The sequence below is a fragment of the Ranitomeya variabilis genome, chromosome 4 (genome assembly GCF_051348905.1).
Source record: "Ranitomeya variabilis isolate aRanVar5 chromosome 4, aRanVar5.hap1, whole genome shotgun sequence".
Lineage (NCBI taxonomy): Eukaryota > Metazoa > Chordata > Amphibia > Anura > Dendrobatidae > Ranitomeya > Ranitomeya variabilis.
The window spans coordinates 770,089,625-770,113,517 of NC_135235.1; positions in this window are offsets into that span (position 1 = coordinate 770,089,625).

Here is a 23,893-nt window from a genome sequence, read left to right on the forward strand (position 1 = left end):
TTATTAACCCTTCAGTTGTTTCACAGGAATTTTTGGAATGTTTTAAAAAAAAAAAAAAACATTTAACTTTTTTTCACAAAAAAATTTCTTCAGATCCAATTTGTTTTATTTTACTAAGGGTAACAGGATAAATTGGACCCCAAAAGTTGTTGTACAAATTGTCCTGAGTACGCTGATACCTCATGTGGGGGTAAACCACTGTTTGAGCGCATGGCAGAGCTCGGAAGGGAAGGAGCGCCGTTTGACTTTTCAATGCAAAATTGACTGGAATTGAGATGGGACACCATGTTGCGTTTGGAGAGCCCCTGATGTGCCTAAACATTGAAACCCCCCACAAGTGACACCATTTTGGAAAGCAAACCCCCTAAGGAACTTATCTAGATGTGTGGTGAGCAGGGCTGCCACTAGGAATTTCGGATAATGTAATAATTTGGCACTCAAGTTATTTGCGTATGTTGCTTAGAAAGAAATATTTTATTGCAGTCCAAATAAAAAACATTTCGGTCTGAACAAGACCTTCTTCAGTAAACTGCATTAGACATTGTAATAATAATATAGGAGAAACAAGAGTCAAAACTGGCCAAAAAATTCACACAAAATTATGTTCATTGAAAGAAACCATTACATAAATACAAGTATGATACACAGTGACAAATAGTTTATAAAAAACATATAGTAACTGCATCCATGAATACATCCGGTCATCCAGGTGAACAAGACAGGAGCAGAATGAGGGTAAAAACAGTGTAATGAATCATAAATATCAAAACAAGTGGGGGGCGTGGCTATGTAGTGAAGGAGAGAGGCTGTGCTGTGAGAGAGCTCCCGAATCCTCCATATTATCCTGCACTAAGACCCCTGACTGCGGCGGATCACTCACCACCGCTGGACCCCCTTGACTCCGGGTGGCTCTTTTAGACCCTGTGAGGGGAGCGTGTGACCGGAGAGCTCCGGAGACCGAGGAGCTCGGAGCGGACCCACAGCGAGGAGGCGGCCATCTTTAGGAGAGCATGCTTTGCTGGAAGGAGCGCGGCACTGCTCCCTGTCAGAGACGGGACCTTACCCTGACTCCTGGGCGGTTACCGGCACCTGCGGTAGGTGCTGTGGGCTCGTGGTGCGCCGGGTGTGAGAGGTACTCGGGCGGAGGCGGTGCCTGTGTGGAGCGGCTGCCACTCTCAAAGCATGCGCTTCAGCAGGTGAAGACACGGCGCCATCTTTAACACTCCTGCAGCGCTGTAAGGGTGGGTGTGGGGACACGTATTCTGGACACACTGTGGAGACGTGCGGAGTGTGCCCTGAAAAATCGGGCCCTGTGCTCCCCATATCTTTAATAAGACACTTTACCCATCAGTGCCATTACTTTGGGGGCTTTGGAAACCCCCCTCCTGGCTGCTACCACTGCAGGCACAGTGAGCCCTCCCTGGTTCACAGCGCCCTAGTGGAATCCTGAAACGAACATATCTATAATTTTACAGCTTGCTGCGGATGCCATTCTGCCACAGCTCTGCTGGGTCTATATAACTCGTGACTCTGACCTTGCTAACCATGCAGCGCACCAAGGGCTCAGGAACAGTCAACAAACTAAAGGAGTTCACCAGAGTTGATCCCTCTGATAACATACGTAACCTTAGGAATACCCCCTCTCAGGTGCAATGTAAGTATCGTCCCTCTGATAGTGCTGAGGGAGGTGAACAGGATGAACTGACACTTAAACAAGCGTCTGACCAATTAATGCAAGCCATTTCCCTAACAAGAATAGAGGCTGTATATACTGAAGTGGGGCGCCTCCGTCAGGACATGCAGACCATGAAGGGACGCATTACAGAGGTGGAGACTAGGGTATCCCATGTAGAAGATACCATTACACCTATGGAGGCCAAGTTGACCAAAGTAGCCGGCTCTATAAATGCCTGGAAACAAAAAGCAGATGATCTAGAGCAGTGTTCCCCAACTCCAGTCCTCAAGGCCCACCAACAGATCATGTTTTCAGGATTTCCTTTGTATTGCACAGGTGATGCAATTATCACCTGGGCAAGACTAAGGAAATCCTGAAAACATGACCTGTTGGTGGGCCTTGAGGACTGGAGTTGGGGACCCCTGATCTAGAGAACAGGCTGCGCCGGAATAATATCCGTATTATTGGTCTACCAGAACGTTCAGAGGGTCAACAACCTGAGGCATTTCTGGAGGGGTGGCTTAAATCTTCTCTGGGAGATGAATTTTCTTCAATGTTTGCTGTGGAAAGAGCCCATCGAGTACCCACGAAACCTCTCCCTCCCGGGGCCCCACCTAGACCTTTTCTGGCATGGATCCTTAATTGCAAGGACAGAGATACCATCTTGCGGTTGGCACGGCAAAGAAGCCCCATCAAATTTAATAATGCCGTAATCTCGATCTTTCTGGATTTTTCCGTGCATCTTCAAAAGCAAAGGGCCAGATTTATGGAGATTAAGAAGCAACTCAGAGACAGAAACTTTATCTACTCAATGATCTACCCAGCCCGACTCCGAGTTGTTCACAAGGGCTCTTCTGTGTTTTTCACGGATCCGGCGGAGGTGGCTGAGTGGCTGCGATCCCATGGGGTGTCTTGTGCAAAGGAATCCTAACTATATCTAGTTAAGCTAAATTCTTTTGATTACTAAATATGGAGCTCTCTCTGGAGATGTCCAGATTACTAACTATACCGGACGCTGACTCCAGCGAGGGTATCCCCTTATTTCTTTCATAATGGGAACACAGGACGTTGTTCCTATACTGTTTGGTTCTTATTCTATTGTCTCTTTTCTATTGGTTTTACCTGTTATTTCAGTAGAAACTGCCGCCAACAATATTCTTTTTTTCTGTGTGCTACCTTAGACCTTTGCCTGAGTAAGAATGCATATCATATTTGGATAAGTAAACATGGGATCTGAAATAATATGTATGACGTGGAATGTATGAGGCATTAAATCCCCCAGAAAGAAAATCAAAATTTTCTCGCAGATCAGACGCCATCACCCCCATATAGTGGCCTTGGTAGAGACGCATCTGACCAGGGATACAGCCCGGTGCATGCAGAACCTGTGGGTACAATGGTATATACATGCTTTCCATACTAGCTACTCGAGAGGAGTTTCATTATTGGTACACAGGGATGTCAGGTGGGAAACTAGGGAAGCCCGAAGAGATTCTGAGGGTCGGTTTGTTTTTGTGCATGCGCTAATTAATTCTAGTGAATATGTAATTTTATGTATTTATAACCCTCCTCCGGCTAATATGTCAATCCTTAGGATGGCAATCAGCTTTGCGCTAAACTATCCAGACGGACAAGTTATGTGTATGGGAGATTTTAATTTAGTGATGGATAATAGCCTTGATAGATTGAGATTGGTTGATGGGGGATCTGGGGAGCTTCCCACTTCGGCCCCGACCCAGTTGGCATCATTTATAGAAGGCAGTGGATGGTTGGATCTATGGCGGGTGCGTCACCCTGGAGTGAAAGGATATACCTGCCACTCATCTACTAAACGGTCTCTATCCCGCATAGATTACATATTTGGCTCTAGCGGGTTGGCGACATGGGTGGACAGTGTGGAACATGGCAATAGGGGGATATCGGACCATAGCCCGATCATACTTAAACTTAAATATGGGCAACCGAGGAGCGGCGTGGCCTGGAAGTTGAATCCCTTTTGGTTGAAACTGATGGATCATAACGACAGAACAGAGGATCAATTGAACTGTTTCATTTCATCCCACCCAGAGCCCCAGAATATTAATTTATTTTGGGACACCCTCAAGGCATACTTGAGAGGATGTTTGTCATCCACAATTTCATATATCAAAAGGGTGACTTCGAGAGAGGATGATGGGGTGGAACGGAGATTGAAAGATGCGGAGGCAGCATATATATCTAACCAAACTAATGGTAATAGGATCGAGTGGTTGACTTCACAGAGACTGTATACTCAACATATGGACACCAAATCTAAGCGTAAGCTGTTTTTTACACGTCAGTCATATTTTGAGTTGGGGAATCAAACCAGTAAATTTCTAGCATACCTGGTGCGCCAACATAATACATCTAATACAATATTGCAGATTCGCGCACCAGGTGGCTTGTTGCTGTCCACAACGGAATACTTTGCCGTTTTTATGATTACTATGAGTCGCTGTATGACTCCAAAGGTGACTTTGGTGTATCGCAATGTATAGATTATTTGTCAGCTGTCATATTTCCCACATTGAGTCCCACTCAACGTGATTTCATGGATGCTAGATTTACATTGGAAGAAGTAGAATATGCAATAATGGACATGTCCTCTGGGAAAGCTCCCGGACCGGATGGGTTTCCCATTGAGTTATATAAAAGATACCGGGGTATACTGGCGCCGCTTCTATTGAAAGTATTTCACGGTATATGGGAGAGAGGATGTATGCCCGAAACTTTCTATGAGGCAAATATTGTCATACTCAAAAAAGAGGGAAAGGATCCTTTGGAATGTGGCTCCTATCGACCCATATCGTTAGTCAATGTAGATTATAAAATTTTTACTAAAATCCTAGCCATTAGACTGAATTCCATTATACTAGACCTCATTCAGCCAGACCAGACTGGCTTTATGCCGGGAAAAAACACTTCTATTAATATTAGGCGAGTCCAGTCAATAATTCAATATAGTTCTCTGTTGCCAGATAACAACTTGGCACTAGCATCCTTGGATGCGGCCAAGGCCTTTGACTCCCTTGAATGGCCCTTTCTATCAGCATGTTTGCAGAGATACGGCTTTGGAGATACATTTTTGAGGTGGATTAATGTATTATATATGAAACCTAAGGCGCGTATAATTATAAATAATTCCATCTCTTAAGTCCCTCTCATTATCTAGGGGAACTCGTCAGGGGTGTCCCCTGTCGCCGGCTCTTTTTGCTCTGGCGATAGAGGCACTGGCAATACGTATTAGATCCTCCCCTGATATTAAGGGCATAGATATAGCGGGTCGGGTGGACACCATCGGCCTATATGCCGATGATATGGTGATATTTATGGAAAATGCAAAGGAAACACTGCCACGGGTGATCGCTACTATAGATACCTTTAGTAAGTATTCCAGCCTATATATAAACTGGGACAAATCTGCTCTATTACCTCTCTCTTGTACTCCAGTGTCAGATTTTGGGGCTATATCCTCGTTACCCGTCGTATCCAGTTTCAAGTATCTGGGAATCTATATGTCCCAAGACAGCAATTCTGACCTACAGCTCAATCTCTATCCATTATTAGACTTAGTTAAATCTAAATTTACATCTTGGAGTAAACTACCGTTGTTGGTCGCGGGCCGTATCAACCTAATTAAAATTATTTTGCTCCCTAAACTTAGTTATTGCCTTCAACATAGCGCAGTCTGTTATGACCTGGTGATTACGGAGTAGCACTGAGATGACCTGGTGGGTAAAACCAATCATGGACAAGCTCAGAGGAGGTGGCAGCTCCACCGACAGCAATCACTGATATGACCTGGTGATTACGGGGCAGCACTGAAATGACCTGGTGGGTAAAACAAATAATGTACAAGCTCTGAGGAGGTGGTAGCTTTACTGACCGCAATCCCTACTCCTAACACCAACACTAGAAATAGCCGTGGGACGTTCCTATCTCTGCCTAGACGCCTCGTCACAGCCTAAGAATTAACTACCCCTGAAGATGGAAACGGAAAACTATCTCGCCTCAGAGAAACCCCCAAAAGGAAAGATAGCCCCCCACAAATATTGACGGTGAGTGGAGAGGAAAATGACAAACTCAGAAATGAAACTAGATTTTAGCAAAGGAGGCCAATACTATCTAAATAGACAGAGATAGAAAAGGATACTGTGCGGTCAGTATAAAAAACTAAATATCCACGCAGAGTTTACAAAAATAACCTCCACACCGACTCACGGTGTGGAGGAGCAAATCTGCTACCCCAGAGCTTCCAACTAGCTTGAATATTTCATAATGACAAGCTGGACAAAAGAGACATAACTTAAACTTGAACAGAAGGTCAAAAGCAGGGAAACACCCAAGAACTAGCAGAACTTATCTTAAGCTGAAATGGACTGGCCAACAGAGAACTTCCAGGAGAGGACTGAATCCAACAGGAAAACATTGACAGCTGGCATCGACTACAGACTAGAGCCCAGTTAAATAACAAGGCCAGGGAACCGATTAGTGAAAGCAGCTGCTAAGTTCCACTCGAAACCACCAGAGGGAGCCCAAGAGCAGAACTCCCAAAAATACCATTCTAGGCCCAAACTTAGACTATCTATTTTACAGTGACCTAAACAGGACGGTGGGGTGGCATTGCCGGACTTTTTTCTATATTACCTGGCCGGGCAAGCGAGAGCATTGAGGGCATGGATGCCCGGTGGTTGTCTTCCTAATTCTGAACATCATCTACTTCACTCTGCTCGAGTGGAGTGTCCATTAAGCTTTCTAGAATCAGAAAAAATAAGTACCCCTCGCCTACTACCCATGCTTCGGCTGGCGCGATTAGTTTGGTGGCAAATTAAAAATGCTGTTGGATTTACAGATATTATAGCCGAAATGCCCTTATGGAAGAATAACTACTTTCCGGCGCTGCTAAATCACCCGTCCACTGATTTCTGGGTGTCACATGGTGTTACCTCGGTGGGGGATTTACATGACCAGGGGACCTTTGTGTCCTTTGTCTAAATACGACATTCCAAGATCCCAATTTTTTTGCTTCTTACAATTAAGATCAGCTTTCCAGTCATGTATGAGGGGGGTGGCTACAGGCCGCACAATTTCATCTTTGCCTTTGATAGGAATCCTTAAATCCCAGGGACCCCAGGGGCTTAGTTCTTCTCTATACACCTATATGTTATCGGTGGGAGCGAGATCAGCTATAGGACTCATCAAGGGGAAATGGGAAAGACTCATTCCTGGTGCACAGGAAGAAGAATGGGAGGAAATTCTAGAGTCCCCACTTAGGGTATCCCCGTCTATTAATAACAGGATGACACAGCTATATATAATATACCAATCATATTTAACTCCCACACGGCTTTTTAAGATGGGTCGACTTCAGTCATCAGAATGTCTGCGCTGTCATTCACCAGATGCAGATTTTATTCACATGATATGGAGCTGTCCTATTATCCTTCAATATTGGAAAGAGGCGACATCATTACTTTCATCCATAATATTGGCTCCTGTTCCTCTTGAGCCGTTAATTTGCTTATTTGGGGTATGGGATGAGGAGACTTGGGGTCATCATATTGGGATCTTCTTACGGGAGTCACTTTTTATGGCAAGGAAGGTGATAGCGATGCGGTGGATGGGGGGTTCATGCCCCTCCCTCAGAGCCTGGATTGAGTTGGTAAATTCAGTTATCCCGTACGAACGTACACTATATCAAAATAGAGGTTGTCCGGGTAAATTCGAGAAAATTTGGAGCGGATGGAACTCCTCTCATCTTACTTTATAAACTTGCAGTTAATGGCATTAGTGCAAAGTGTCAAATTACTCTAGATATCGCACAGAGTAAGATACAATTTATTATTAAGCGGCAGATAGGTAGTTAATAAGATAGTTATGGTTTAATAATTGTGTAATTTCACATTCCATGCTTTGTATGGTTTGAATGCAGTAAATAATATGTTGAGCATGGAATTGTAGTACTCAATTATACATACAGTATGCATGTTCTATACATTGTATTGAATGTAATACTAGTGAACATAAATGCGTGTATTGTATATTATATATTTTTTGCTTCTCTTGGTTAATAAACGAATTAAAAAAATATATATATATCAAAACAAGTGCTATCCACACATGGGCTTAGCTACCTCAGTTGTGTGGCGATCAAAAAAAATGGTATACTCCCCGTGGTCGTATCTTAAAAATCACCACATATCACCCTAATTATACTAATGGTAACATCTAGATTAAGTCAAATGAATAAATTACCCATGTGTGTGGAGAAGTCCTGTCAGGGTCCTGGGTCACATACCCCAACGCACGTTTCGCATTCGATTGTTGCCGCTTCCTCGGGGCGTGGTTTAATAAGGATCTCTATCCGGTTTAATAAGGATCTCATCTGATCATGTGATATGATCATAAAAATAAAGTGCGCAAGCGTGAAACGCCGGACATTCCCCGTGCTGCGCTTCAAGCTTCAGGGCTGGTGCCACGCCCACATCACGCGACCTACGACCGCTGCCAGGAAGGAGGCAGAGCGCAGCCGGTTCTCTGTATCAGCGTATATTGATTCAAAAGTGACAGTGCCTGTAAAGTGCATAAGTAGTGCCGTAAACTGACCATATTCATGTGTCAAAGTAAGTGTTACTTAAGAGTGCAGTGGTGCACATACGTGTACTACAAAGGGAGATGCCTCTATATCTATCTCTCAATCCTCTGTCCCCATTTGCCAGCCAGCTAGTATGCTAATGCTGGACAGACCTATGAAAAGTGGTGATAAAAATAATAATGCCTAATTAGCAGTCTGAGAAAGAACAGGCTGTAAGTGAAATAGAAAAAATGATACCACCAGAAATGTTATAAAAGTATACAGTATTCAGTGCCATATAACAAGTACAAAGAAAAAAGTGACACGTGCATTAATTGCCAGATGAGCACTAAAGTATCCCCTATGCAGATTAATGAGGAACTTTACTTACACATGAACAAACAAACAAGCAAAAACAATCAATATCAAAAAATAAAATATACATACACCCTAAACAATGAGTCTACTGACATTGCGGATATAACCATAAAATGTGTACACACTACCATTCACTGATATAGGGTTCATGTAATATCATAGGTAGATAAACCTTCTGGTGTATCCAGCAAATTATCATCTGAATGATAATGATAAACGTGTGTCACTCTTCTTCCCAAAACTGTCCATTTCAAATCACTGGTGTTCCTCCATCACAGCTACAGAGATTCTTCAGTCTTTAGATTTCTCCGCCTGAACACCACCAACGTCAGAAGTCATATGGATATGGATGTAAATATAAGCTCACTAAAAAATGATTAAAAGAGATGCCAAATTAAAACTGATGGTATATGGTAGAGAGAAAAATCCCAACACAGGGAATGTATCCCCCTCAGACAGCTACTTCATAAGAAAGAGGAAAATCCATGAGTTTCATTGAGGCCCATAGGTGTCATGGTGCCCAATGTGCTAATCCACCGGCATTCTCTTTGGGCTAAAATGCGCCTAACGTCACCCCCTCTAGTGCCACATTGTACATGATCAATTCCCCGTGCCATAAAGGACTTGGGGTCACAGCCATGACATTGTTTGTAATGCCGTGGTATGGTCTTAAGTTTCATCATGTCCGTCTCATCTCTCGCAGCCATTATATCGCGCACATGCTCACGTATGCGTGTGCCCAAATGACGGGATGTTAGTCCTATGTATATTTTAGGGCAACTACATACAGCGTAGTAGATAACCTGTGTGGTGTTACAGGTTATATGGTACTTTATGGAGAACGTCTTCCTCCCATCAACTGAGTCAAAAGTGGCCATACGAGAGATGTTCGGACATGAGATACAATCACCACAGGGAAAACATCCCCTGGGTGGTCCACCAGATCCAAAATTATACCTGCTGAGCCTAGGAACATAATGGCTTGACACCAATAGATCTTTTAGATTTTTACTCCTTCTCGCAGTCATTAAAGTCATTTAGGCATTTAGAGAACAATGGGTCACTCCTGAGGATGCCCCAATGCTTTTGGAGACACCTCCTCATAGTGGCCCATTCACCATTGTAGGTGGAGATAAATCGTACTATGTCATATTGTTTAGACATTTCCTTATTTTTTCGATTGTTGCTGCTTAGACATAGTAGTTCATCCCTCGATGTATATTTGGCTCTCAAATAGCCTTTCCTAATGTTCCTATTGCTATATCCCCTTGTTTGGAACCTGGTTCTAAGATCCACTGACTGGGCCTCAAATTTAGTGGTGGAGGAGCAGATCCGCTTCATCCTGAGATGCTGACCTATCTGGATGGCTTTGATAGTACTAAAAGGGTGACCCGAATCAGCATGCAGAAGTGCATTGACCAATGTGGATTTTCTGTAGACATCCGTCTGCAGGTACCGATCACCATCAACCTCAATCTTAATGTCCAGAAAATCCACATCGGTCTTGCTTATTTGGCATGTTAATTTGATATTATATGTATTGTCATTAAGTTGTTTCATGAATTCATGCAGAGCATCATCGGGCCCCTGCCATATAATGAACAAGTCATCGATGTATCGCAGCCAGCACTGCACATGGTCCGCGGCCTGCGGCCCCCCCACCAAATATCTCCCTCTCCCAATAACCTAGGAAGAGATTGGCGAAGGAGGGCGCACAAGCCGCGCCCATGGCAATGCCGCGCTGCTGTAAGTAAAAAACATCTTTGAACACGAAAATTTTTTTTGTTAGTATAAACGTCAAGAGTTCAATGACCAGGTCACAAATGGCACCATCCCAGTTACTAGCATCCAGGAAGAAGCGGACCGCCTCCAAACCAACATCATGTCCAATGCAGGTGTACAAGGATTGTATATCCGCAGTGACAAGACTCATATTGTCTTCCAATTGGATCCCATTGATCCGACAAAGGACATCCGACGTGTCTTTGGCATAGGAGGGGAGCGACTCAACCAAAGGTTTTAAGTAATAATCCACAAACTTACATATGGGATCGCTCAACCCTCCCATGCCAGAGACTATTGGACGACCCGGTGGGTCAATGGGATTTTTGTGGATCTTAGGGACGAAGTAAAGCATTGGAACCCTAGGGGATTTGGTAAGTAAGCCGTCCAACACTTGTTTGGGAATGATGCCCCTCTCATGTGCATCCACCAAAATTCCCTCTAATTCATGTAAGGAGTTGTTAGTTGGATTATGATCTAATTTCCTATATGTTTCCTTATCCTTAAGATGTTTAAATGCCTCCTTTTCATAGAGGGTACTGGGCCAAAGAACCATATTTCCCCCCTTGTCTGCTGGTTTTATTACAATATCCTCATAATTTCTGAGCTGTTCAAGAGCCAATCTTTGTTTTGATGTTAAATTGTCATGTCTACGTTTAGTAGATATATTCTGAAATTCTTGTATGACCATCTTAGTAAAAATCTCTACTACTGGACAGAGAGACAAGGGGGGAAATGTGGTGGACTTGGGTTTACAGTCACGTGGAAAGGTACTCACCGTATTCGATGTCTGTTCGTCTAAGAGATCCTCCAGTGCCATCAATGCCTCCCTCTCAATATCATCATTAGTAAACTCATGGCCACCCGTCTCAAATAGTTTCTTGAGGATTAATTTCCTTGAGAAGAGGTGTAAATCCTTGGTGGCTGTAAAAAGATCAAATTTATTAGTAGGGGAGAAGGTAAGACCCCTTTGTAAAACATCCAATTGATCATCAGAGAGAACATGGTGGGAAAGATTGATTACCTCCAAGCCCTTTTTGTCCTTTTTATTGGGTTGATTGTTAGATGGATTATTATGGAGGTTTTTACGTTTCTCAGCATTTCTCTCTCTGTTGAAGCCAGAGTTTCATAAATCATAAAACGTAGGTTGTGTCTTATTTGATTCTTCACTGGATGCTATTGATACCGTGGAGGCAGATCTGGCACGGGAGGATCCCCTCGACCGGTTTCCCCTTCCATTCCATCTGTACATGGTATTGGATTGTTGGTCATTCATGTTACGTTGGAATTTCCTAGATTTATTTTCGCAAATACCCTTTTCCCATTTGCTGAATTCGTTCTCTAATTCTACATTAAACTTGGCCAAGGTTTCACTAGGTAGATCTTGCCTAAATTTAACTTGCAACTCTTGAATATTTTTATCCAAGATCTCCAAGTTACTTTGATTGTTCTGAACTAGAAGTTCCATGAAACCTCTAGAGCACCCTGTAGCCAGCTCCTCCCATTTCTGTTTAAAAGTGGCGTCATCTATCTCAAAGGAGGGAAAAACTTGAATCCTGAGTCCCCTTGGTATAAGACCTTTTTCTAGATATTTATTAAGAAATGCCCGATTCCACCAGGTTCTTAGGCGCTTATTGAGGAGGTCTTTGAGCTGTCTGAAAATTTCTTGTTTATCTCTACCATTACCCATCAGTGATATACCAGGATCATCACAAAACACATCATTAAGTTGTATCAGCCACGTCTGTTCAGGGGCTTTATAATCCATGTTGGAACTGACTTTAGTTGCTGTAAAAAAATACAGAAATAAGCATATAAACAATAAAGGCGTCAGTTAAAAGTACTGTATAAACATATATGGCGACTCAGATAGCAAATAATAATATAGGAGAACCAAGAGTCAAAACTGGCCAAAAAATTCACAAAAAATTATGTTTATTGAAAGAAACCATTATATAAATACAAGTATGATAAACAGTGACAAATAGTTTATAAAAAAACATATAGTAACTGCATACATGAATACATCCGGTCATCCAGGTGAACAAGACAGGACCAGAATGAGTGTAAAAACAGTGTAATGAATCATAAATATCAAAACAAGTGCTATCCACACATGGGCTTAGCTACCTCAGATCCAGTTTGTTTTATTTTACTAAGGGTAACAGGATAAATTAGTCCCCAAAAGCTGTTGTACAATTTGTCATGAGTACGCTGATACCCCATATGTGGGGGTAAACCACTGTTTGGGTGCATGGCAGAGCTCGGAAGGGAAGGAGCGCCGTTTTGACTTTTCAATGCAAAATTGACTAGAATTGAGATGGGATGCAATGTTGCGTTTGGAGAGCCCCTGATGTGCCTAAACATTGAAACCCCCTACAAATGACACCATTTTGGAAAGTAGACCCCCTAAGGAACTTATCTAGATGTGTGGTGAGCAGGGCTGCCACTAGGAATTTCGGATAATGTAATAATTTGGCACTCAAGTTATTTGCGTATGTTGCTTAGAAAGAAATATTTTATTGCAGTCCAAATAAAAAAACATTTCGGTCTGAACAAGACCTTCTTCAGGAAACTGCATTAGACATTGTACAGAAAGAGAAAATCAAACGAAGATACATCAAAAATATATACAGGAAAAAGTACAAATAACAAAAAATAACAAAGTAAATCACATTCCAAATAGGTGCATGGTGATGGAAGTGAGGGTAGGAAAAATAAGGAAGGGAGAGAAAGAAAGTACATACGCGACTGCTCTTGTGATGTCACTAATAGGTGTCGCTGCACATCGGTAAAGGCCAATGTATATGTAAGGGCTCACTTAGTAGAAACCCTCGGGAGAATAATCTCCCTAAAGAATAAGTGTAAGAGATAAGTACACGGATAAAAAATGAAAAAAAACAGTAAAAGTGAAGCTAATATACTGACCAATTGCAATCATGCATTTAGAAAGACACTAAAATGTAGGGCTTCAGCTTGTTCATAGAGGAAAGGCTGTAACGGTGATGCCGAAACCGGAAATGCGTCATCAGTTGTGACGCGTCTATCCGGTACTAAAGAGGGCGCTCCGTAGTCATAGTGACTGTGGCTTGTGGTCCATAAGGGGCGCGTCATGTGACCAAACGTGGTCATGTGATCACTATTTGCTATGACAACAACTACGAATATTGGGGCCGTATAAGGAGATACTAATAGGACAATCCAACGAGACTTTTACAGTATCGGTGCCTTAATGTATTTAAAAGACAATAGCTGCACTGAAAAAGAAATACACGTGGAAATAGTTTTAACTAGAGAGTAGCCGGGTAGGGGAAAAGAAGGAGTAAGTAAGGTCCAAGGGGAGGGAGGGACCGGGAGGTGGTTTGCAAGAAGTAATCAATACAGGGAACTCTGTAAAAAGAGACAGATTAATACTATAGTATAAACACAAGAGATAATGCACTATGATAATACAAATACATGTGTGTGTGAATACATAAGGCACACATTTGTATACATAACTGCACATCATAGATCACAGTATGAGATCAAACATTGTATAGCAACTCAAGATAAATAGAGACTAAAGGTACGTTCACACTAAACGATATCGCTAGCGATCCGTGACGTTGCAGTGTCCTGGCTAGCGATATCGTTTAGTTTGACACGCAGCAGCGATCAGGATCCTGCTGTGATGTCGCTGTTCGCTGAATAAAGTTCAGAACTTTATTTGGTCGTCCGATCGCCGTGTATCGTTGTGTTTGACACCAAAAGCAACGATACCAGCGATGTTTTACTCTGGTAACCAGGGTAAACATCGGGTTACCAAGCGCAGGGCCGCGCTTAGTAACCCGATGTTTACCCTGGTTACCAGTGTAAAAGTAAAAAAAACAAACAGCACATACTCACCTGCGCGTCCCCCGGCGTCCGCTTCCTGCACTGACTGAGATCCGGCCCTAAAGTGAAAGTAAAAGCACAGCGGTGACGTCACCGCTCTGCTGTTAGGGCCGGCACTCAGTCAGTGTCAGGAAGCAGACGCTGGGGGACGCGCAGGTGAGCATGTACTGTTTGTTTTTTTTACTTTTACACTGGTAACCAGGGTAAACATCGGGTTACTAAGCGCGGCCCTGCGCTTAGCAACCTGATGTTTACCCTGGTTACCAGGGGACTTCGGCATCGTTGGTCGCTGGAGAGCGGTCTGTGTGACAGCTCTCCAGCGACCAAACAGCGACACTGCAGCGATCGGCATCGTTGTCGATATCGCTGCAGCGTCGCTAAATGTGACGGTACCTTTAGTCCCATATAGAGGTATATATTCATAGAGTATAATTTCAGGTGAAAGCTAGATCATATTCTCTATTTAAGCCTCTCGGTGCTAGGGTCTGCAACTCATGGATCCAAAAGGCTTTCCTTTTCTTAAGAAGAAGGACCCTATTGCACCCCCATCTAGGTATAGGGATGTGTTCTATCACCTGAAACTTGATTTGCGATATACACTCACCGGCCACTTTATTAGGTACACCATGCTAGTAACGGGTTGGACCCCTTTTGCCTTCAGAACTGCCTCAATTCTTCGTGGCATAGATTCAACAAGGTGCTGGAAGCATTCCTCAGAGATTTTGGTCCATATTGACATGATGGCATCACACAGTTGCCGCAGATTTGTCAGCTGCACATCCCAAAGATGCTCCATACAAGGCAGGATGGATCCATGCTTTCATGTTGTTTACGCCAAATTCTGACCCTACCATCCGAATGTCGCAGCAGAAATCGAGACTCATCAGACCAAGCAACGTTTTTCCAATCTTCTACTGTCCAATTTCGATGAGCTTGTGCAAATTGTAGCCTCAGTTTCCTGTTCTTAGCTGAAAGGAGTGGTACCCGGTGTGGTCTTCTGCTGCTGTAGCCCATCTGCCTCAAAGTTCGACGCACTGTGCGTTCAGAGATGCTCTTAGGCCTACCTTGGTTGTAACGGGTGGCGATTTGAGTCACTGTTGCCTTTCTATCAGCTCGAACCAGTCTGCCCATTCTCCTCTGACCTCTGGCATCAACAAGGCATTTCCGCCCACAGAACTGCCGCTCACTGGATTTTTTTTCTTTTTCGGACCATTCTCTGTAAACCCTAGAGATGGTTGTGCGTGAAAATCCCAGTAGATCAGCAGTTTCTGAAATACTCAGACCAGCCCTTCTGGCACCAACAACCATGCCACGTTCAAAGGCACTCAAATCACCTTTCTTCCCCATACTGATGCTCGGTTTGAACTGCAGGAGATTGTCTTGACCATGTCTACATGCCTAAATGCACTGAGTTGCCGCCATGTGATTGGCTGATTAGAAATTAAGTGTTAACAAGAAGTTGGACAGGTGTACCTAATAAAGTGGCCGGTGAGTGTATAATTGGTTATTATTCAATCCACCATTCCAAATATAAATTATAATCCACCACTGAGCCCCCACTATCTGTACATAGCCACTATATAACCATGTATAAGTATATAAGGGGACAATACAAATATCTCGCTGAGGATCTGTTTATACCAAGGAAGGTGATGGGCACAAGGGGGCATTCTTTGCGTCTGGAGGAGAGAAGGTTTTTCCACCAACATAGAAGAGGATTCTTTACGGTTAGGGCAGTGAGAATCTGGAATTGCTTGCCTGAGGAGGTGGTGATGGCGAACTCAGTCGAGGGGTTCAAGAGAGGCCTGGATGTCTTCCTGGAGCAGAACAATATTGTATCATACAATTATTAGGTTCTGTAGAAGGACGTAGATCTGGGGATTTATTATGATGGAATATAGGCTGAACTGGATGGACAAATGTCTTTTTTCAGCCTTACTAACTATGTTACTATGCTACTATGTTACTATGTTACTTTCCCCATTTAATATATAAATTAATTAGCACCTGTACTCTTTCCCTCAATTTATTTCCAGTCACTTTATCCTCAACGATCCCCACTATGTACCTCCCGCTCTAACCCTTCCCCTGATTCATTATAGTTACATGCCCCTTCTGCCTCAATTCATTGTCATGTCTTTTCTCTCTCCCACCCTCTATTCATTATCAACTGCTCTTCCCCACCCTCAAAATTCATTATCTGCTCTCCCCACCTTCAATACACCATTTGCTCTCCCCACCCCCACCTTCAATTCAATTGCTGTCCACCCGTCCCCATCACCCCAACTTCATCATTTGCAGTCCCCATCATCATTTGCAGTCCCCTTCCTTCATCATTTAGTCCCCTATCTTCACTTCATCTGCAGTCCCCCTTACTTCATCATTTGCAGACCCCTATCATTTCATCATGTGCAGTGCCCCCTCAAACACACTTCATCATCTGCATCCCCCTATCATTTCATCATGTGCAGTACCCGCTCAAAGACACTTCATCATCTGCAGCCCCCTATCATTTCATCATCTGCAGCTCCCTCTCAGTTCATCATGTGCAGTGCCCCCTCAAACACACTTCATCATCTGCAGCCCCCTATCATTTCATCATGCGCAGTGCCCCCTCAAACACACTTCATCATCTGCAGCCCCCTATCATTTCATCATGTGCAGTACACCCTCAAACACACTTCATCATCCGCAGCCCCCTATCATTTCATCATGTGCAGTGCCCCCTCAAACACACTTCATCATCTGCAGCCCCCTTTCATTTCATCATGTGCAGTACCCCCTCAAACACACTTCATCATCTACAGCCCCCTATCATTTCATCATCTGCAGCCCCCTATCAGTTCATCATGTGCAGTACCCCCTCAAACACACTTCATCATCTGCAGCCCCCTATCATTTCATCATCTGCAGTACCCCCTCAAACACACTTCATCATCTGCATCCCCCTATCATTTCATCATGTGCAGTACCCGCTCAAAGACACTTCATCATCTGCAGCCCCCTATCATTTCGTCATCTGCAGCTCCCTATCAGTTCATCATGTGCAGTGCCCCCTCAAACACACTTCATCATCTGCAGCCCCCTATCATTTCATCATCTGCAGCCCCCTATCAGTTCATCATGTGCAGTACCCCCTCAAACACACTTCATCATCTGCAGCCCCCTATCATTTCATCATCTGCAGTACCCCCTCAAACACACTTCATCATCTGCATCCCCCTATCATTTCATCATGCGCAGTGCCCCCTCAAACACACTTCATCATCTGCAGCCCCCTATCATTTCATCATCTGCAGCTCCCTATCAGTTCATCATGTGCAGTGCCCCCTCAAACATACTTCATCATCTGCAGCCCCCTATCATTTCATCATGTGCAGTACCCCCTCAAACACACTTCATCATCTGCAGCCCCCTATCATTTCATCATGTGCAGTACCCCCTCAAACATACTTCATCATCTGCAGCCCCCTATCATTTCATCATGTGCAGTACCCCCTCAAACACACTTCATCATCCGCAGCCCCGTATCATTTCATCATGTGCAGTGCCCCCTCAAACACACTTCATCATCTGCAGCCCCCTTTCATTTCATCATGTGCAGTACCCTCTCAAACACACTTGATCATCTACAGCCCCCTATCATTTCATCATCTGCAGCCCCCTATCAGTTCATCATGTGCAGTACCCCCTCAAACACACTTCATCATCTGCAGCCCCCTATCATTTCATCATCTGCAGTACCCCCTCAAACACACTTCATCATCTGCAGCCCCCTATCATTTCATCATGCGCAGTGCCCCCTCAAACACACTTCATCATCTGCAGCCCCCTATCATTTCATCATCTGCAGCCCCCTATCATTTCATCATCTGCAGCCCCCTATCATTTCATCATGCGCAGTGCCCCCTCAAACACACTTCATCATCTGCAGCCCCCTATCATTTCATCATCTGCAGCCCCCTATCATTTCATCATCTGCAGCCCCTTTCATTTCATCATGTGCAGTACCCCCTCAAACACACTTCATAATCTGCAGCCCCCTATCATTTCATCATCTGCAGTACCCCCTCAAACACACTTCATCATCTGCAGCCCCCTATCATTTCATCATGCGCAGTGCCCCCTCAAACACACTTCATCATCTGCAGCCCCCTATCATTTCATCATCTGCAGCCCCCTATCAGTTCATCATGTGCAGTACCCCCTCAAACACACTTCATCATCTGCAGCCCCCTATCAGTTCATCATGTGCAGTACCCCCTCAAACACACTTCATCATCTGCAGCCCCCTATCTTTTCATCATGCGCAGTGCCCCCTCAAACACACTTCATCATCTGCAGCCCCCTATCATTTCATCATCTGCAGCCCCCTATCATTTCATCATCTGCAGCCCCCTATCATTTCATCATGCGCAGTGCCCCCTCAAACACACTTCATCATCTGCAGCCCCCTATCATTTCATCATCTGCAGCCCCCTATCATTTCATCATCTGCAGCCCCTTTCATTTCATCATGTGCAGTACCCCCTCAAACACACTTCATAATCTGCAGCCCCCTATCATTTCATCATGCGCAGTGCCCCCTCAAACACACTAAATCATCTGCAGCACCCTATCATTTCATCATGTGCAGTACCCCCTCAAACACACTTTATCTGCAGCCCCCTATCATTTCATCATGTGCAGTGCCCCCTAAAACACACTTCATCATCTGTAGCCCCCTATCATTTCATCATGTGCAGTACCCCCTCAAACACACTTCATCATCTGCAGCCCCCTATCATTTCATCATGTGCAGTGCCCCCTCAAACACACTTCATCATCTGCAGCCCCCTATCATTTCATCATGCGCAGTGCCCCCTCAAACACACTAAATCATCTGCAGCCCCCTATCATTTCATCATCTGCAGCCCCCTATCAGTTCATCATGTGCAGTACCCCCTCAAACACACTTCATCATCTGCAGTCCCCTATCATTTCTTCATGTGCAGTACCCCCTCAAACACACTTTATCTGCAGCCCCCTATCATTTCATCATGTGCAGTGCCCCCTAAAACACACTTCATCATCTGTAGCCCCCTATCATTTCATCATGTGCAGTACCCCCTCAAACACACTTCATCATCTGCAGCCCCCTATCATTTCATCATGCGCAGTGCCCCCTCACACTTCATCATCTGCAGCCCCCTATCATTTCATCTTGCGCAGTGCTCCCTTAAACACACTTCATCATCTGCAGCCCCCTATCATTTCATCATCTGCAGCCCCCTATCATTTCATCATGCGCAGTGCCCCCTCAAACACACTTCATCATCTACAGCCCCCTTTCATTTCATCATGTGCAGTACCCCCTCAAACACACTTCATCATCTGCAGCCCCCTATCATTTCATCATGCGCAGCCCCCTATCAGTTCATCATGTGCAGTACCCCCTCAAACACACTTCATCATCTGCAGCCCCCTATCATTTCATCATGTGCAGTACCCCCTCAAACACACTTTATCTGCAGCCCCCTATCATTTCATCATGTGCAGTGCCCCCTCAAACACACTTCATCATCTGCAGCCCCCTATCATTTCATCATCTGCAGCCCCCTATCATTTCATCATGCGCAGTGCCCCCTCAAACACACTTCATCATCTACAGCCCCCTTTCATTTCATCATGTGCAGTACCCCCTCAAACACACTTCATCATCTGCAGCCCCCTATCATTTCATCATCTGCAGCCCCCTATCAGTTCATCATGTGCAGTACCCCCTCAAACACACTTCATCATCTGCAGCCCCCTATCATTTCATCATGTGCAGTACCCCCTCAAACACACTTCATCATCTGCAGCCCCCTATCATTTCATCATGTGCAGTACCCCCTCAAACACACTTCATCATCTGCAGCCCCCTATCATTTCATCATGTGCAGTGCCCCCTCAAACACACTTCATCATCTGCAGCCCCCTATCATTTCATCATGCGCAGTGCTCCCTCAAACACACTTCATCATCTGCAGCCCCCTATCATTTCATCATGCGCAGTGCTCCCTCAAACACACTTCATCATCTGCAGCCCCCTATCATTTCATCATCTGCAGCCCCCTATCAGTTCATCATGTGCAGTACCCCCTCAAACACACTTCAGCATCTGCAGCCCCCTATCATTTCATCATGTGCAGTACCCGTCAAACACACTTCATCATCTGCAGTCTCACTCCCCCCCACCTCACCCATTTAAAAAAACAAAAATGGTTTTTATACTTACCTCAGTCGTTCCTGGGGCGTCTAGTGTTTTCAGCAGTGAAGCAGCAGCTAGACTGGATGGGCTGCTGAGAGGACCTGAAAGGATGGAGCCCATACATTGTAGCACATTCACTACTGAGATGGCTAGAATGTGTGGGCTGTAGTCAGGACCTGCATGGAGCCCATACATTCCAGCTATAGCTGAGCAGGAGCTGTGCAGCCGACTAGGTAAGATGGCCGTGCACAGCTCCAAAAAGGCTCCCAGGCCCCAGCGCCGACATGTGCGCCGCAGTGCACAGTATTTTAGTTCACGATGGGGCCCGATCAGTAGAAGCACAACAGTGGGGCCCCGGATCTGCGGGCCCCACTGTGTACTGCGGCTTACCGGGCCCCATACAGCAGTAAGGGCAGTAATGCCCTGATGGCGGCCCTGGTGGTGAGCACCCTGACCCACCAAGTGCTTCACAGACATTTATAATGTAGAGCCGTACAAATAAAAAATATTTTTTCACAAAAATGTTGTTTTCGCCCCCAATTTTTTATTTTCCCAAGGGTACCAGAATAAATTGGACCCCAAAAGTTGTTGTGCAGATTGTCCCGAGTATGCTGACATCCCATAAGTGGGGGTAAACCACTGTTTGTGCGCATGGCAGAGCTCGGAACGGAAGGAGCGCCATTTGGAATGCAGACTTAGATGGAATGGTCTGCAGTTGCCACATTGCGTTTGCAGAGCCCCTATGTAACTAAACAGTAGAAACCCCCCAAAAGTGACCCCATATTGGAAACTAGTCCCCACAAGGAACTAATATAGATGTGTTGTGAGAACTTGAACCCCCAAATGTTTCACTACAGTTTATAACGTAGAGCCGTGAAAATAAAAAATCATTTTTTTTCCCACAAAAATGATTATTTAGCCCCAAAATTTTTATTTTCCCAAGGGTAACAAGAGAAATTGGACCCCAAAAGTTGTTGTTCAATTTGTCCTAAGTACGCTGATACCCCATATGTTGGGGTAAACCCCTGTTGAGCGCACGGGAGAGCTCAGAAGGGAGGGAGCACTGTTTTACTTTTTAAATGCAGAATGGGCTGGAATTGAGATTGGATGCCATGTCGCGTTTGGAGAGCCCCTGATGTGCCTGAACAGTGGAAACCCCCAATTCTAACTGAAACCCTAACCCAAACACACCCCTAACCCTAATCCCAACCATAACCCTAACCACACCACTAATCCAAACACGCCCCTAACCCTAATCCCAACCACACCCCTAACCCCAACACACCCCTAATCCCAACCACAACCCTAACCACACCCCTAACCCTGACACACCCCTAATCCCAACCGTAAATGTAATCCAAACCCTAACTTTAGCTCCAACCCTAACCCTAACTTTAGCCCCAACCCAAACTGTAGCCCTAACCTTAATGGGAAAATAGAAATAAATTAAAAAAATGTATTATTTTTCCCTAACTAAGGGGGTGATGAAGGGGGGTTTGATTTACTTTTATAGCGTTTTTTATATCGGATTTTTATGATTGACATCAGTCACACACTAAAAGACGCTTTTTTATTGCAAAAAATAGTTTTTGCATCTCCACATTTTGAGAGCTATACTTTTTCCTTATTTTGGTCCACAGAGTCATGTGAGGTCTTGTTTTTTGCAGGACGAGTTGACATTTTTATTGGTAACATTTTTGGGCACGTGGCGTTTTTTATCGCTTTTTCTTCCGATTTTTGTGAGGCAGAGTGACCAAAAACCAGCTATTCATGAATTTCTTTTTTTTTTTTTTTTTTGGGGGGGGGGGGGCGTTTATACCGTTCCACATTTGGAAAAATTGATAAAGCAGTTTTATTCTTCGGGTCAGTACGATTACAGCGATACCTCATTTATGTCTTTTTTTATGTTTTGGCGCTTTTATATGATAAAAACTATTGTATATAAAAAATCATTATTTTTGCATCGCTTTATTCTCAGGACTATAACTTTTTTATTTTTTTGCTGATGATACTGTATGGCAGCTCGTTTTTTGCCGGACAAGATGGCGTTTTCAGGGGTAAAATGGTTATTTATATCCTTGTTTTTGATCGCGTGTTATTCCACTTTTTGTTCGGTTGTATGATAAAGGGATGTTTTTTGCCTGTTGTTTTTTTTTGTTTTTTTACGGTGTTTACTGAATGGGTTAACTAGTGGGACAGTTTTATAGGTTGGGTCGTTATGGACAATGCAATACTAAATATGTGTACTTTTATTGTTTTTTTTATTTACATAAAGAAATTTATTTATTGGAACAATATTTTTTTCTTTATTTACGAATTTTTTTTTTTTACACATGTAAATATTTTTTTAAAACTTTTTTTTATTTGCCCCAGGGTGGCACATGGTTGTATAGTGTTAGATTGCTGATCTGACACTTTGCAAAGCACTGTGTCAGATCAGCGATCTGACAGGCAGTACAGGAAGCTTGCCGGCGCCTGCTTCAGGCAGGCGCTTGCAAGCCACCTCCCTGCAGGACCCGGAAGGAGCCCCGCGGCCATCTTGGATCTGGGGCCTGGAGGGAGGAGACGTTCGCAACAATGTGATCACATCGCGTTGTTCCGAGGGTCTCAGGGAAGCATGGAGGGAGCCCCCTCCCTGCGCGATGCTTCCCTATGCCACTGGAATACTGCGATCATGTTTGATCGCAGTGCTCCGGGGGTTAATGTGCCAGGAGCAGTCCGTTTTCAGACGGCCCAATATGTACCACTCAGGGAAAACTTACCTGCTCCAAACATCAATATCAGCTTCTAACTAATGACCATGCTGCCGTCTGTCAAAGAATGAGTGCAATATCATTATAAAGACTAGGGATGTGTGCAATCATAATGTCTGGGAGATCTGTGCCAGTATTTACTATGAATATGGAGATTATCTCTGGAAGTTAAGTGTTCCCTGAGCGGTATATACTGTATTGTCACATACTGTCTATTCCTGACACTGGAGTGGCGTATAAACTTACAAAGTATATAGTTTGTGGTCTGGGATCTGCTGATATGTGGCTGGTTTTCTGACTGTTTCGGATAACATGATACATGATTTTAGGGCTTTCTTCTTCTAGTCTCGCTTGAATATAGGTCAATATTAAATAGTCTCCTGATGAATGAATCCAATGAATATTCATTTCTCTTAAGTAGCGGCACATGTGACCGCCGGTATCAACAGGAAGCCGGTGGCTGACACTGCGCGCTACTGAAGAGCAATGAATACTCACCGCTCTCTGTGTGCACAGTCCTGGTGAGTACTCCAGCAGCTGAGCTCTGCTTGTGACGTCCCTGCCATGTGCTGCTTACAAGCATAAAGCAGCTGCTGGCATCG